General features: G+C 47.1%; 1 protein-coding gene across 5 annotated transcripts in view; it reads left to right on the plus strand.

Moving 5' to 3' along the window:
* PTPRU (protein tyrosine phosphatase receptor type U) overlaps nucleotides 1-15,512 on the plus strand; it is a 1,238,801-nt gene that overhangs the window by 564,812 nt on the left and 658,477 nt on the right. The window lies entirely within an intron of this gene.

Below are 15,512 nucleotides of genomic sequence, written 5' to 3' on the forward strand. Positions count from 1 at the left end.
AAACAGTGCAAGAGAAAGATCCCAGTGGGGACATCTAAGAGGAAACAGCAGCTGAGCACCTAGGGTCACAACTACAGGGAACTTCCAGGAGCAAACAACAGTGCAAGAGCAAGATCACAGTGGGGCATCTTGGAGGAAATGGCAGCAGAGCACCTAGAGTTACAACTACAGGGACCATCCAGGAGCAAACAGTGCAAGAGCAAGATCACAGTGGGGAGAACTATGAGCAAACAGCAGCAAAGCACCTAGGATCACAACTACAGGGAACAACCAGGAGCAAACAGTGCAAGAGAAAGATCCCAGTGGGGACATCTAAGAGGAAACAGCAGCTGAGCACCTAGGGTCACAACTACAGGGAACTTCCAGGAGCAAACAACAGTGCAAGAGCAAGATCACAGTGGGGCATCTTGGAGGAAATGGCAGCAGAGCACCTAGAGTCACAACTACAGGGACCATCCAGGAGCAAACAGTGCAAGAGCAAGATCACGGTGGGGAAATCCTGGAACAAACAGCAGCAGAGCATTAAGGGTCACACCTACAGGGAACTACCAGGAGCAAACAGTGCAAGGCAAGATCACAGTGGAGGCATCTAGCAGGAGAGGGTAGCGGAGCACCTAGAGTCACAACTACAGGGAACATCCAGTAGCAAACGGTGCAAGAGCAAGATCACAGTGGGACATTTAGGAGCAAAGAGCAGCAGAGCACCTAGGACACAACTACAGGGAACATGCAGGAGCAAACAGTTCTAGAGCAAGATCACAGTGGGGGCACCTAGGAAGAAACGGCAGCAGAGCACCCAGAGTCACAACTACAGGGAACATCCAGGAGAAAACAGTGTAAGAGCAAGATCACAGGGGGACAACTATGAGCAAATAGCAGCAGAGTACCTAGGATCACAGCTACCGGGAACTTCAAGGAGCAAACAGTGCAAGAGCAAGATCACATTGGGGAAATCGTGGAACAAACAGCACTAGAGCATTAAGGGTCACAACTACATGGAACATCCAGGAGCAAACAGTGTAAGAGCAAGATCGCAGTGGGGACAACGATGAGCAAATAGCAGCGGAGCACCTAGGATCACAACTACCAGGAACATCCAGGAGCAAACAACAGTGCAAGAGCAAGATCACGGAGGGGAAATCTTGGAACAAACCGTAGCAGAGCATTAAGGGTCACACCTACAGGGAACAACCAGGAGCAAACAGTGCGAGAGGAAGATCACAGTGCGGACACTTAGGAGCAAACAGCAGCGGAGCACCTACAGTCACAACTACAGGGATCATCCAGGAGCAAAGAGTGCATCACAGTGGGGAAATTTAGGAGCAAACAGCAGCAGAGTACCTAGGTCACAACCACAGGGAACATCCAGGAGCAAACAACAGTGCAAGAGCAAGATCACAGTGGAGACATCTAGGAGGAAACAGCATTCCTTTACTTTTTACGACCATATTCACCATTCTATATAGAGGATTTGTCCATTCATGTATGTCCCTGTGCAAGAGTAAAGTTGTAATAGGAGCTTCAGGGCCTGATTCATGGAAATGTATGCTGAATTCCTGCCAGGGCCGCATGCCGAAAAGGACACTTTGCGACCCTGTAGGCAGAATAAAAAATGCACTCCCACATATTCATGGAATTGTTTGCGCAAAGTAACCGTATTCGCAAGTCGTGGCTTGAAAGCCTATATGCAAAGCATAAACAGCCAGATCAGCTACATTTGCACGCCCCCCCTTGTGCAAATAAATGCGCTCTTCAAACAATTTGTGGGGTCCCCCGCAAGCAGACCTGCATCTCGAGGAACCTGTGCAGGGTCCCCCGTAACTCTACTTGGCAACCTGACAACCTGCGTATGAAAAATCGTAACTTGGTCTAAACTCGGAAAATCTGCGTGCAAACCCCCGTAAACCATTCCTGCACCCCATTACACTGCATATGCGCACCCCTAAGTTACATCAGAATCTCGGTTAGGTACACAGACCTTGAAATCCAACATGCAACCCAACCTCTGCGCTGCAAGTCCTAGGCGCAAGTGTACTTTCGCCTGCCTCCGGGTAGCAGATCATAAATAGGATTTGCGTTGCCATTTCCCGGCCGAGAGATTGCACGATCGGATCCATGAGTATGTCTCGTGCTGCGCAATTGTAGGTGTACGAGGAACTGCTTGCAAGCTGTCTCTTGGAACACCCATTTTTAAAGAAGTTCTTTCCCATTTTTGGCGTTCCACCCCCTTCCCAGAACCTGCGCAAGTCATGCCCAGGCTCTGCGTGGAGTCTCACGCAAGGCCCTCGACGGCTCGCAGAGACGTGCCAAGCCTGCACGACCTCCACGCAAGTCCAGTGCATTCGATTCAGTGAATTGACAAACAGGGATTTGCACGCACAATGGCACGCAAGTACCCTATTTTACATACAAATAATTCCATGAATCGGGTCCCAAGTTACTAGTCACTTAGACTATTGCAATGCCCTGGCCCCAACACTTGGCACATGTTACAAAATGCTTCTGCCTTCCCTCTGCCTTGCCGAGACCAGAGTTCCACTACTTTTTTCAGTACACTTCTACCACTGTAGAAGTGCAGGGGTGACACACTTGATCCATGTGGCACTCCATAAGTTATGTTGTGTGTTCTCGATCACAGGGAGAATAAGGGGATTTCTTCCTGTAAGATATGAGGTCATCCATGGCTTCCTGGAAACACTTGATTATTAACTCACTTTGTCTAACACTGCAGTGATGTCTAGAACTATGAGAGCTGAAGTCATGTTAGTTTCTGTGTTTATCTTTCAGTCATTCTGAGCTTTCTCGGCTGTCTTCAGTCGACATGCTCTGAGTGTCAGAGGAATCTGCTTTCATGCTCAACTTCTGTTTGTGAAGGAAGCTTGCACTTTTGCTCTCCCTGCTGTCCCTGTTATGTATGTGCATGGAGCTTTCATTGCTGCTTGTTGTGTTTTTTTTTTTAAAAATCATGCTTGGGAAGGAAGCTTGCACTGGTACTGTCCCTGTTATGTATGTGCATGGAGCTTTCATTGCTGCTTGTTGTGTTTAAAAAAGAAATCATGCTTGCGAAGGATGCTTGCACTGGTACTGTCCCCGTTGTCCCTGTTATGTGTGTGCATGGAGCTTTCATGGCTGCTCTCTGTGTTTTTTTTAAACAATGCTTGTGAAGGAAGCTTGCACTGGTACTGTCCATGTTGTCCCTGTTACTGTCCCTGTTGTCCCTGTTATGTATGTGCATGGAGCTTTCTTTGCTGCTTTCTGTGTTTTCCTTATATTATGCTTGTGAAGGAAGCTTGCACTGGCACTATCCTTGCTATTTTTGTTATGTATGTGCATAGAACTGTCATTGCTGCTTTCTGTGTTTATATTATGCTTGTGAAGGAAGCTTGCACTGGTACTGCCCCTGCTGTCCCTGTTATGGATGTGCATGGAGCTGTCATTGCTGCTTTCTGTGTTTTTAAAAAAAAATTGTATGCATGTGAAGGAAACTTGCACTGGTACTGCCCCTGCTGTCCCTGTTATGTATGTGCATGGAGCTTTCTTTGCTGCTTTCGGTGTTTTTTTAATGTTATGCTTTGAAAGGAAGCTTGCACTGGCACTGTCCCTGCTGTCCCTGTTTTGTGTGTGCATGGAGCTGTCATTGCTGCTTTTTTGTGTTTTTTTTTTAAATATTATGCATGTGAAGGAAGCTTGCACTGCTACGGCCCCTGTTGTCCCTGTTATGTATGTGCATGGAGCTTTCTTTGCTGCTTTCGGTGTTTTTCTTATGTTATGCTTGGGAAGGAAGCTTGCACTGATACTGTCCCTGCTGCCCCTGTTATGTATGTGCATGGAGCTATCTGCTGCTTTCTGTGTTTATTTTAATATTATGCATGTGAAGGAAGCTTGCACTGATACTGTCCCTGCTGTACCTGTTATGTATATGCATGGAGCTTTGTTGCTGCTTTCTGTGTTTTTAAAAACATGTGTGTGAAGGAAGCTTGCACTGCTGCTGTTTGTGCTGGCTCGGTTGTCTGTGTGATTGCAAATTGCACTGCTAACACATGTGCTGTACTTCTGCTATGCAAAGCAAGTCGGCAAGGCTGCTGCCCATGACGTGCTCTTTGTCGGTTTGCGGTTGCGCAGCGTGCGCACTGCTGCTGTTCAGGCTCTGCCAATTCTGTGGGCATGAGTGAAACTCGCTGGTATTTTTCTTTGTGCGTGTGAAGCTTGTATTGTTTTTGCCTGTACTGCCCATTCTCTTAAAAGAAAGCTGGCAATACTGTCTTCCATGCTGTACCTGTTCTATGTGTGTGAGAGAAGCTTGCACTGCATCTGTTATGCTATATTGTTTTCTATGGGTGGGGTGAAGATTGCACTGCTTGGCAGTAACCTTCCTGAACCCTATACTGCACTGCTGTGCTGTACCTTTCCTGTAGGTGTAATGAAGTTTCTTTGCCGATGTTATGCTGTGCCGCACCTTTCGTGTGTGTGTGTGTGTGTGTGTGTGTGCGCGCGTTGCTATTCATTCTGGTGCTGCTGTGCTTTAACTTCCAAGTGTCTGTGGTGAACCTTGCTCTGCTGCAGTCGGCCCTGTACCTGCTATGTGTGTGAGGGGTGTTTACTGTGCTGCACCTTTCCTGTGTGTGTGTTAATATTCATACTGGTGCTGCTGTGCTTTACCTGCCAAGTGTCTGTGGTGAACCTTACTCTGCTGCAGCCAGCCCTGTACCTGCTGAGCGTGTGAGGGGTGCTTGCTGTGCTGCTCCTTTCCTGTGTGTGTGCTAATTTTCATGCTGGTGCTGCTGTGCTTTTCCAAGTGTCTGTGGTGAACCTTGCTCTGCTGCAGCCAGTCCAGTACCTGCTGTGTGTGTGAGGGGTGCTTGCTGTGTGCTCCTTTCCTGTGTGTGTGTTCATATTAATACTGGTGCTGCTGTGCTTCACCTTCCAAGTGTCTGTGGTGAACCCTGCTCTGGAGCCAGTCCTGTACCTGCTGTGCGTGTGACGGGTGCTTGCTGTGCCGCTCATTTTCTGTGTGTGTGCTAATATTCATACTGGTGCTGCTGTGCTTTACCTTCCAAGTGTTTGTGGTGAACAATGCTCTCCTGCAGCCAGTGCTGTACCTTCTCTGCGTGTGAGGGCTGCTTGCTGTGCCACACCTTTCCTGTGTGTGTGTTAATATTCATACTGGTGCTGCTCTGCTTTACCTTCCAAGTGTCTGTGGTGAACCTTACTCTGCTGCAGCCAGTCCTGTACCTGCTGTGCGTGTGAGGGGCGCTTGTTGTGCTGCTCATTTCCTGTGTGTATGCTAATATCCATGCTGGTGCTGATGTGCTTTTCCAAGTGTCTGTGGTGAACCTTGCACTGCTGCAGCCAGTCCTGTACCTGCTGTGCGTGTGAGGAGTGCTTGCTGTGCCGCTCCTTTCCTGTGTGTGTGTTAATATTCATACTGGTGCTGCTGTGCTTTACCTTCCAAGTGTCTGTGGTGAACCTTGCTCTGCTGCAGCCAGTCCAGTACCTGATGTGTGTGAGGGGTGTTTGCTGTGTGCTCCTTTCCTGTGTGTGTTCATATTAATACTGGTGCTGCTGTGCTTCACCTTCCAAGTGTCTGTGGTGAACCCTGCTCTGGAGCCAGTCCTGTACCTGCTGTGCGTGTGACGGGTGCTTGCTGTGCCACTCATTTTCTGTGTGTGTGCTAATATTCATACTGGTGCTGCTGTGCTTTACCTTCCAAGTGTTTGTGGTGAACAATGCTCTCCTGCAGCCAGTGCTGTACCTGCTCTGCGTATGAGGGCTGCTTGCTGTGCCACACCTTTCCTGTGTGTGTGTTAATATTCATACTGGTGCTGCTCTGCTTTATCTTCCAAGTGTCTGTGGTGAACCTTACTCTGCTGCAGCCAGTCCTGTACCTGCTGTGCGTGTGAGGGGCGCTTGTTGTGCTGCTCATTTCCTGTGTGTATGCTAATATCCATGCTGGTGCTGATGTGCTTTTCCAAGTGTCTGTGGTGAACCTTGCACTGCTGCAGCCAGTCCTGTACCTGCTGTGCGTGTGAGGAGTGCTTGCTGTGCCGCTCCTTTCCTGTGTGTGTGTTAATATTCATACTGGTGCTGCTGTGCTTTACCTTCCAAGTGTCTGTGGTGAACCTTGCTCTGCTGCAGCCAGTCCAGTACCTGATGTGTGTGAGGAGTGCTTGCTGTGCCGCTCCTTTCCTGTGTGTGTGTTAATATTCATACTGGTGCTGCTGTGCTTTACCTTCCAAGTGTCTGTGGTGAACCTTGCTCTGCTGCAGCCAGTCCAGTACCTGATGTGTGTGAGGGGTGTTTGCTGTGTGCTCCTTTCCTGTGTGTGTTCATATTAATACTGGTGCTGCTGTGCTTCACCTTCCAAGTGTCTGTGGTGAACCCTGCTCTGGAGCCAGTCCTGTACCTGCTGTGCGTGTGACGGGTGCTTGCTGTGCCACTCATTTTCTGTGTGTGTGCTAATATTCATACTGGTGCTGCTGTGCTTTACCTTCCAAGTGTTTGTGGTGAACAATGCTCTCCTGCAGCCAGTGCTGTACCTGCTCTGCGTATGAGGGCTGCTTGCTGTGCCACACCTTTCCTGTGTGTGTGTTAATATTCATACTGGTGCTGCTCTGCTTTATCTTCCAAGTGTCTGTGGTGAACCTTGCTCTGCTGCAGCCATCCTGTACCTGCTGTGCGTGTGAGGGGTGCTTGACCTGCTGTACCTTCCCCGCTAGTGTGGGAAAGCTTGCACTTCTGCTCCTGTCCTTACTGTACCTTGTACCTTGATAACTAAATGAAGGGATTCAGCTTGCGTCCTTGCCAGAGTCTAGCTGCCATGCCTGGTTCAGATCCTATAATGATTATTGCACTCATGCTTGTCTCTCTGCGTAGCAGTTAATAGGCCTGGGTCTGCAATCTTGAGCGATCAATGCTGGACTATACTGCAGAATAATACTGGGTTGTCTTTCACCCACAAACCTGGAAATTACACATCAAGGTAATGACTGGGTAGGCGGCATGCCGATAACTGGCCGGTCTTCTCTCCGGTTTTACTACCAAGGACATAGTGCCCGACTGAATGACACTGCGGCGTACAGCTGAGTGCTTTCTACCATCAAGGGTACACTACCCTCAAGACCGGTGGATGTAGTACAGGCGGATCCGAGATGGTCAAAGCACACATCATATCCATGAAAATGTGCAAATGCTGCCATTTGTCATGCCGCGCAAGAGCCTCATTTCTAATCCTAGCTAATGTGGCTGGGGTCACCATCAGACACCCAGATGCAACATTCTCTTCCTATGGTCAAGAGAAACCTCTGAACTTCTCCTGTAGGTTAGAGCTTTTTTTCCAATTGGTCACCCAGTGGATGTCCATGGTCAACATTGCCCACAGCATACTTAGGACAGCCGAGCACATCGCGATCCCCTCATTCACCCCTAGTGCAGATCATTCTCATGTACATTACATTATCCTCTTCAATCGTTCATGCGCTCACATTATCAAATTGCCACCCTTCCTTGCTATGCTGCCTACCTCATCTTTTCTTCTTTTGTCAGTCTCTTTTCAGGGAATTGCCTCTAAATATTCTAAGGGGCTGTGATCCCTATGGCAACGACACCCTATGGCTATATCTTGGACAAGGTTTACACGCTTTGAAACCACCATGGTGGTGAAATGGCCAAGCAGTCAAACCCACTTATTAATTATGATGTAGAAATGTAATTTTTTTAATACATTGGGTTGCCAACACCCCCACATCCTCCTTCAACTCCCAGATTAGTTACAGGCGTCACTGAGCTTACCCAGGTCTGCATTTAAGTCACTATTTGTATTGAATTGATTTGGCAACTATCAATCAGAAAGCAAAAACAAGTAAGGTTTCCTCTTGTGGTTGGAGAGGTGGTTGTGCGGGCGATGCTGGAGTGAGGGGTCAGAAAGACAGAGACATGACAATGATTCTAGTGGAGGGGCCACCCTCAACTTTGTTACACTTCTGTGCCCTTCTACACCTGCAAGAGAAAACTTTAGTGGTGCACTAAACGATTCTGCGGTTTCTTTGTAAGCCGCTACCCGGACAAGGGTGTCACTGCTGCAGCACCCTGAAGCAGCGCCTGACTACCCCGTCCCCCCCCCAACTCCCAGCACTGTTTGCCTTTCTCCGGTGTATCCTTTGAGAAAATAACTTCTTATTGGTTAGTCCTTCTGTGCAAACTCCCTATGTATTTTCTCCTTGAAATGTAACTTTTTTTTTTGGTATTACTTCCCAATCTGCTCTTAAAGCTTTGATTGCCTTTAGTTGGACCTTGAGCTAAAAACAGAAGCCCTTCAGGACACACAAAGGCTGGGAGAAATGGGTGAGACCAGGCGTCTGGCCCACTGGTGGGCAGCTGGGGTAAATGAGTGCCAAGTACGTGAATGCACGTATGCACATCTTTTTTGCATAGACTTACATAATAGCCTGGCAGTTAAGAGGTTAAAGATTCACAAGATTATCAACGTATAGCATCCGAGTTTAAGTGCAATGTAATTGACCGGGAGAATTGACCTCGGGAGAATTGACCTAATTTAAAGGTCAATTAGGACATGTATGTGGGAGGAAACCCCTCACCCAATCCAATAACCCCTGCTACCCCACCACCCAATCCCCTTATATTATTTATAATCCAAAACAAACCCAATATATATATAAACTAACTAAAATAAAATGAAGGTCAATTGTGCAGAAGTTCAATTGCAACCACTATAATTAGGTCAATTGTAAAAGGTCAATTTGGGTAATACCATGTGATTAGCTTGGTTCTGCTTGATATAGCGGTCGTCCCCCACCTTTTAGGGGATGCCTATGATTAATGGAGATCATGTGTCGTGCCCCTCCATTTCGGACGCCACCATCGACTACGGTGCAGCCTTCAGCACAGAGTTTCTGAGCCCTCCCAGTAGTCTTCATTAGAACCAGTCCAATCCCCGGTGCTCTTTGAGACCCACGTCTGTCCGGATTCTAACATTTTCCTCTGTCGCCATTATATAAAGGGCTTCTCACTGTAAAGAGCGAAAAAAGCTATTAAAATGCAAAGTGCCCCCTTTTCGCCTCTCCGAAGCAGAAAACCACAAACAAGGGCCGGCTCATAAGGCCCCGGCTGACAGCACACTTTGATGAAGGTAAATGGGCCTTGTTACTCTGGATCCCTCCATCTTGGTGGCAGCGCGGGGATCCTACCCACGCGGACGCGCGGCGGCCCTTCCGTCATTACAGCCAATTTGCTGAAATGGGACCTGTGGGGGCAGCCTCTGTGTAGTTCTGTTGGTGTCGTGGAGCTCCCACAATCATGGAATGGAAGAGATTTCCTGCTAGAGGCCTTCTACAGCTGGGGTCTGCCTCGTCCAGAAGCCCTGTGCACCCTCGGGGTCTGGGAACTTTTACAGCTTTTCAGAGAGGAGTTTTCACTCTGAAGAAATGGCGATGGATAATATGTTCTGGGCCTGCCTGGTTATTATTGCTGCCATTTTATGGCGATCATGTTTTGAGGACTGTCTCTTTTTCTCTGCTTCGTTCTTCAGGCCGCAATATTCTTTAATCTGCCCCACTTTACCTCTCCCTGGCTTTGTTCTTTTTCCTGGCCTCTTCTTATTTTGGTCCATTCTTAGACCTACTCCGCTCTTAGGTTTGCCGCATTCGTCGGCTCCTGCGTCGTGCCTGTTCCTCTCTTGCTATTCATCAGCTTTGTACTTGGGTCTGTATCCTACTTACCTTTGCTTGTTGGCAGGTTCCCCTCGCTACTTTGACACATTTTCTAAAGGTCTGTACCATAGACCCACCATAGACCCTCATTTTCTGTTCTCTCAACAGACCCCTTCCTACATATTTTTGTCTATGCATTCCCAAAAACAATGGAGTGCAGTTTAGTTCCCTTTGTACTAAATGGCATGTTCTTAAGTACCATAAATTAGCCATGCCTGCCTAACCGCTGGACAAGACCCTGAAGTCTCTGGGTTTTCGCTGTGGGTCCAGTCCAATCCTCCATCCGATTGGCTGCAAAAGACTGCCAATCGGGTGGAGGTGTGCGCGGGACCAATAAGAAGGCAAACTTGAGCAAAATAAACGTAGAATACTGCTTTTGAAAGCAGAAAGCAGTATTACCGCGTTTATTTTGCGTAAGCTTTCATTCTTTTTGGCCAGTCGAGGGAACAGGGAACACGCAGGTAGACTGAGTCCACCCACTTTTTTCAGAGGGTGGGCTCTGCCCTTTCCCCCCAGCTGAAGTGAATTAATGAATTAAAAACCTGCACGGATTGAACCACAGCCATCAGGTTTGCAGGCTGGACACGTCACCACTGTACTAAATAACCTGATGACAAACAAGGTGAAATGTCCAATTTCGGTACTGCAAGTTCCAGGGAAAACCTTTGTATTGGTTCTTGGAATTTAAAACATGCACACATTTGAACGTTTCAAAAACACTATTTGAAGAAAATATTGTCTCTTGGTTTTGTGTGTATTGATTTTATGGAAGGCGTGTGCCATTCGTCCTATGCAATTTGGGTGGTTATTAATAGCCAATTTAATTACATGTATTGCATTCCACTGTAAAGTGCAAACTGCAAATTTTGACATGTGGGCGGGGTGTGTGGGTGGAGCCGTGTGCAAAGGGGTGGAGTTGTGTGTGGCTGTGGGCGGGGCATACATTTCAGCGTTTTTGATTTTCAAATGTAGGCAGGTATGAAGTTTGCCCATCAGTGCGAAAGCTTAATGGTCAAACCATTGTCTGCGGTCCTCTTGGGCTTCTCTGTCGCCAGAAACATTTGACCATTGCAAAACCCAGGTAGCTCATTAACCAACATTTCTTCCGGCCACCATCCCACAGACAGAGGGACAGATTCTTCCACCGGCGCTGGTTGGCGCTGTGCATGGTTTATTCTTTAGGCTGAGATCTGTTTGGAGTACAGAATCCCTCACCTGATCCCTTTTTAACTTCAATGCACCCACATCTTTGTGCTGATGGTGCTTTATAAGGGGATTTCAGGGGTCCCTCATGCACTGGATCTTCCTTAAACTAATGGAGTGAGCCGGGGTGTTTCTCTTCCTTTTTCACCCTATCCTTTGGATTAATACTGCTTAGGGTCCCTGTTCCCTCATATTTTGAGGGTGGATGATGCCTCTGGGAGGTGGTAAGTGGTCTGCCTTGTGCTGATGTCTCCTCTACAGCTCGCCTTACTTGTTTTCTTGGTTTTCTGTTCCTTGTAGCTCCTTGAGTTCTTCTTTTCTAATTGCCAGATATGTTTTGACCTGGTACACATTGATAGTAGTTCACTAACTGTGAGCCTCTAAGTGAAGAAGTCCCGGTAAGCTTTATTTCATATATAAAATGCCTCTGCAATGTCAGAGGAGTCTGCTAGGACATCTCTCCTGATGCCCCCATTCTTCTGCTGATGCACAGCTAGCTTCTGCAAGCACCAGCTGATCTGCAAGAACATCTCACCTGATTTCCTCTCCCTTCTCTTTATACACGGCTAGCCTCTGCAAGCTCTAGTGAATCTGCAAGGACATCTCACCTGATGTCCTCTCTCTTATCTTGATACACGGCTAGCCTCTGCAAGCACCAGCTGATCTGCAAGAACATCTCACCTGATTTCCTCTCCCTTCTCTTTATACACGGCTAGCCTCTGCAAGCTCCAGTGAATCTGCAAGGACATCTCACCTGATGTCCTCTCTCTTATCTTGATACACGGCTAGCCTCTGCAAGCACCAGCTGATCTGCAAGAACATCTCACCTGATTTCCTCTCCCTTCTCTTTATACACGGCTAGCCTCTGCAAGCTCCAGTGAATCTGCAAGGACATCTCACCTGATGTCCTCTCTCTTATCTTGATACACGGCTAGCCTCTGCAAGCACCAGCTGATCTGCAAGAACATCTCACCTGATTTCCTCTCCCTTCTCTTTATACACGGCTAGCCTCTGCAAGCTCCAGTGAATCTGCAAGGACATCTCACCTGATGTCCTCTCTCTTATCTTGATACACGGCTAGCCTCTGCAAGCTCCAGTGAATCTGCAAGGACATCTGACCTGATGTCCTCTCTCTTATCTAGATACACGGCTAGCCTCTGCAAGGCCCAGTGAATCTGCAATGTCATCTCACCTGATGTCCTCTCTCTTATCTTGATACACGGCTAGCCTCTGCAAGCTCCAGTGAATCTGCAAGGACATCTCACCTGATGTCCTCTCTCTTATCTAGATACACGGCTAGCCTCTGCAAGGCCCAGTGAATCTTCAAGGACATCTCACTTGATGTCCCCAGTCCTCTCTTGATATACGGCTGACCTCTGAAAGGACCAGTGTGTCTGCTAGGACATCTCCCCAGTTCCCTCTCTCTTCTCTTGATCTGCGGCTAGCCTCCTCAGAGTCCATGGGAGGGGGTGGGGGTGCTAGGACATCTCACCCGGTGTCCTCTCTCTTCTCTTGGTACACTGCCATACCCTGCCCTGCCTATGGCTCACAAGGGCTGATTATTCCAATGCCTGGCTCTTAGAGAATGAGCCCCCTAGATAGTAATGACCTCAATGTGGGTCCCCCATGTCTCCCAGTGGCAACTAGAGTAAACAATGTGTCCCATCAAATGGTATCTTACAATATCTTATAAAGAGACATGACTAAGAGAATCTGTGGTGTGATGGAAAAGCTGCAACATTAGCATATAGTTTTACAAGGGGTGATTCCCTCGTTCCTCCCTTTCCACCTCCTTCGCCCCTATCTTTTTCCTGTAACATTAATGCACTGCACCGGCAAAAAGCACATCAGACAACAACAGACAATTCAAATGGGCCTCCCCTTTTCAGCAGCTGAAATGGGTCTGGTTAACTCTGGGCTGCTTAAACCGTGTCTCCAAGGAGCAGACAATGGGCCTCATTATAAGCCTGCCGGTAGCCGTGGCTGCCGCCGGAGTTGCATTTTTTCCGGCACCCGTCAATGAGGAATTACCAGGTAATTCTGACATTGCCGGACCGGGTAATTCCTGCATTGCCAGGTGCCAGTGCTTGTCAGTCACCATTCCCATTTTAGCCCTATAGGGCTCAAAGGGAATGGGGACGTCGGATGCACCGGCATCGTCAACAACGGTGCCGGTGCATCCGACATGCTGCGCTCGCGGGTGCCACTCTGCCAGCCAGGCCAGACCCGGCAGGCTGAGAGGCACCCACAAGCACAGCTCGTAGTATGGCGGTCCGGGAACTACGGTACCGGATGCTTACCGGTACCGTAGTTCCCCGACCGCCATGCTTATAGAGGATTCGCCTTGTGTACTGGATGTCAAGTGTTTCTTTCAAGGCAACGTGTATTTGTGCCACTGACATAATACTGGCCGTGTGAGGCTCTCATGGGACTTCACGTGCTTATAGGATTTGAGTTTTGACTGATCTTCAGCTTTCTATCGTCTTTTTGACAGGACTTACCATTAAAATGGCCGCATTTACTCTCGAGAACGGCTTCACGTGGTCTGTGTCTGGGCGTGTGTTGCATAGCATTCTAAACTCTCACGCTCTGCACCCAATCACAACACCGTCACTCAGCATACTGTAACCGACCCATCACACATGGACTGTGCTCTCTCATCCATAGCTGTGAGAGGCAGGAGAATCCTAGGAGGTGTAGTAATAATACTAATGATAACAATAATAATGCCACCGTTTTATGTAGTGCTTCATGCTAGATTACTCCCCCTTTTAGGCACTGTAATGGTCGGCCCTGAGATTGCCTAATGTAACAGTACTCAATGTATCAACCTTTGAAGGATGAAAGGCTCAGTCACTCTTGCAGGGATTTGAATATGTGCCCTACAGGCTCAACACAGTCGTCTGGGATGAGTGCTTATTTCAAAGTGCATTAAAAAGGATTGTGACTGGGCGAGTCTAGGCTGCAATTGTAGCGGCTGCAACATGCAAGGTGTCCTACTCATTCTGTTCAGATGTATTTGTTTGCTTGGCAGTGCTATAGCCCTTCCATTACCCAGTAAAATTGTACATTTGCCTGGTTCCTACCTCATGTTGCTGTGAGCCTTCTCACAAGGCTTCACCGCAGGGCCACACACTAGCTACACAAATAAAGGGGTATACCTGCTTTAAATCCCTGGTCCCACAGGCAAAATATAGAGGGTTTACAAAAACAAGGTTGGACCAATGGATAGAGATGACACAGAGGCATTTTTTTAAAAATAGTATCACAAATTTTAATCAATAAACACATAGTTAAATGTTATAGGCAATGTTTTAAAATCATAAATCACAGTTCATCATCATATATTTCATCTATACATCTCTCATTCCAAACTCACTCATTCGTACAAAATTCTCCCTAAAAAAACAAATCTGGCTCTTTCCACATAATGTATTGTTCATTTAATACATACAATTATGAAGACATAAATCAAGGTATTATCTGCCCAGTTTTTGCTTTCAGGTGTCGTATTTGTCTGGTCAAACAGTCAACCAGAATATCTTGTATAGTCGTCGACACGTGTTTCGGTCCACATTTAACAGAAATTGCTGTTTTTCATTCTTAAGACCTTCTTCAGTACTTAAGGCGCAGGCAATTGTGTCTGCCCTTGTGTTTTGGAACAATATACGCCAATTGTGAAATCTAAAAAACAATATACATAAAATGCCATTAGTGTCCGTTGTCATCCCATATTTCTTTAATTAGAGTGACTATTATTGTCAAGTGTATAGCATCTCAACACCACTACCTACTCACCCCTATGTGTCAATTCACAGGTAGGCGACCTGTGAAACAAACAGAGGAACACCTTAGTTCTCTGTATCAGTAAAACAATTCTTTCATAGTACATGATGATATAGTCAAAAGATATCTGACTTACAGTTCTTCGCTGATAAGCATCCCATCGGATAACTCACATTTCTCAAAAATCAAGAATTTTAAGACTTTTGGCTCCACAGACCTGTAAAAGCCAGAGCATTCTATTATATAATGTATCGTGTATGTCATCTAGTGTTCCCTCATCATGGTCCGGGAGAAAGGTAGCAAAAAATTGTGCAAAAAACTCTGTGCACTCACCATTAAGGGTCTACGGGCTGTGTAATAGTTGTAAAACTTTCCGCCTATTCTCCAGCAACCGTCTTCGTAATTTGGATGCACGAGGCTGCTGGAAATAGTGCATAATTAAAATGGATGTACATTAGTTGCATCACCGCCATGTGGCAGTGAGTCAAAATAGGTTAAAAAATTGCAACGACTAACTCAACACCCAGTGCGCCACCATAAATAGTGCAGGTTGCAGGCTGCAAGAACAACCATGCATAGACAACCAACTGCCCATATCTATAGAAGTCTAATGATGTATTTCAACTACTACTATCATTTTTATGACAGATCGTGTTATGTCCACATAAGCGTGGACAACCTTCTTATGTAGAAGTACTTGTATGTATAACCAGCCAAAAAAAGGTTGGTGAAGGTGGGGGGGATGCAATGAAAGGGGCAGAGCCAGAAGTACTCTAAAGCTTCTCCTGTACCAAACGT

The sequence above is a fragment of the Ambystoma mexicanum genome, chromosome 11 (assembly GCF_040938575.1).
Source record: "Ambystoma mexicanum isolate Mex_15411 chromosome 11, UKY_AmexF1_1, whole genome shotgun sequence".
Classification (NCBI taxonomy): Eukaryota; Metazoa; Chordata; class Amphibia; order Caudata; family Ambystomatidae; genus Ambystoma; species Ambystoma mexicanum.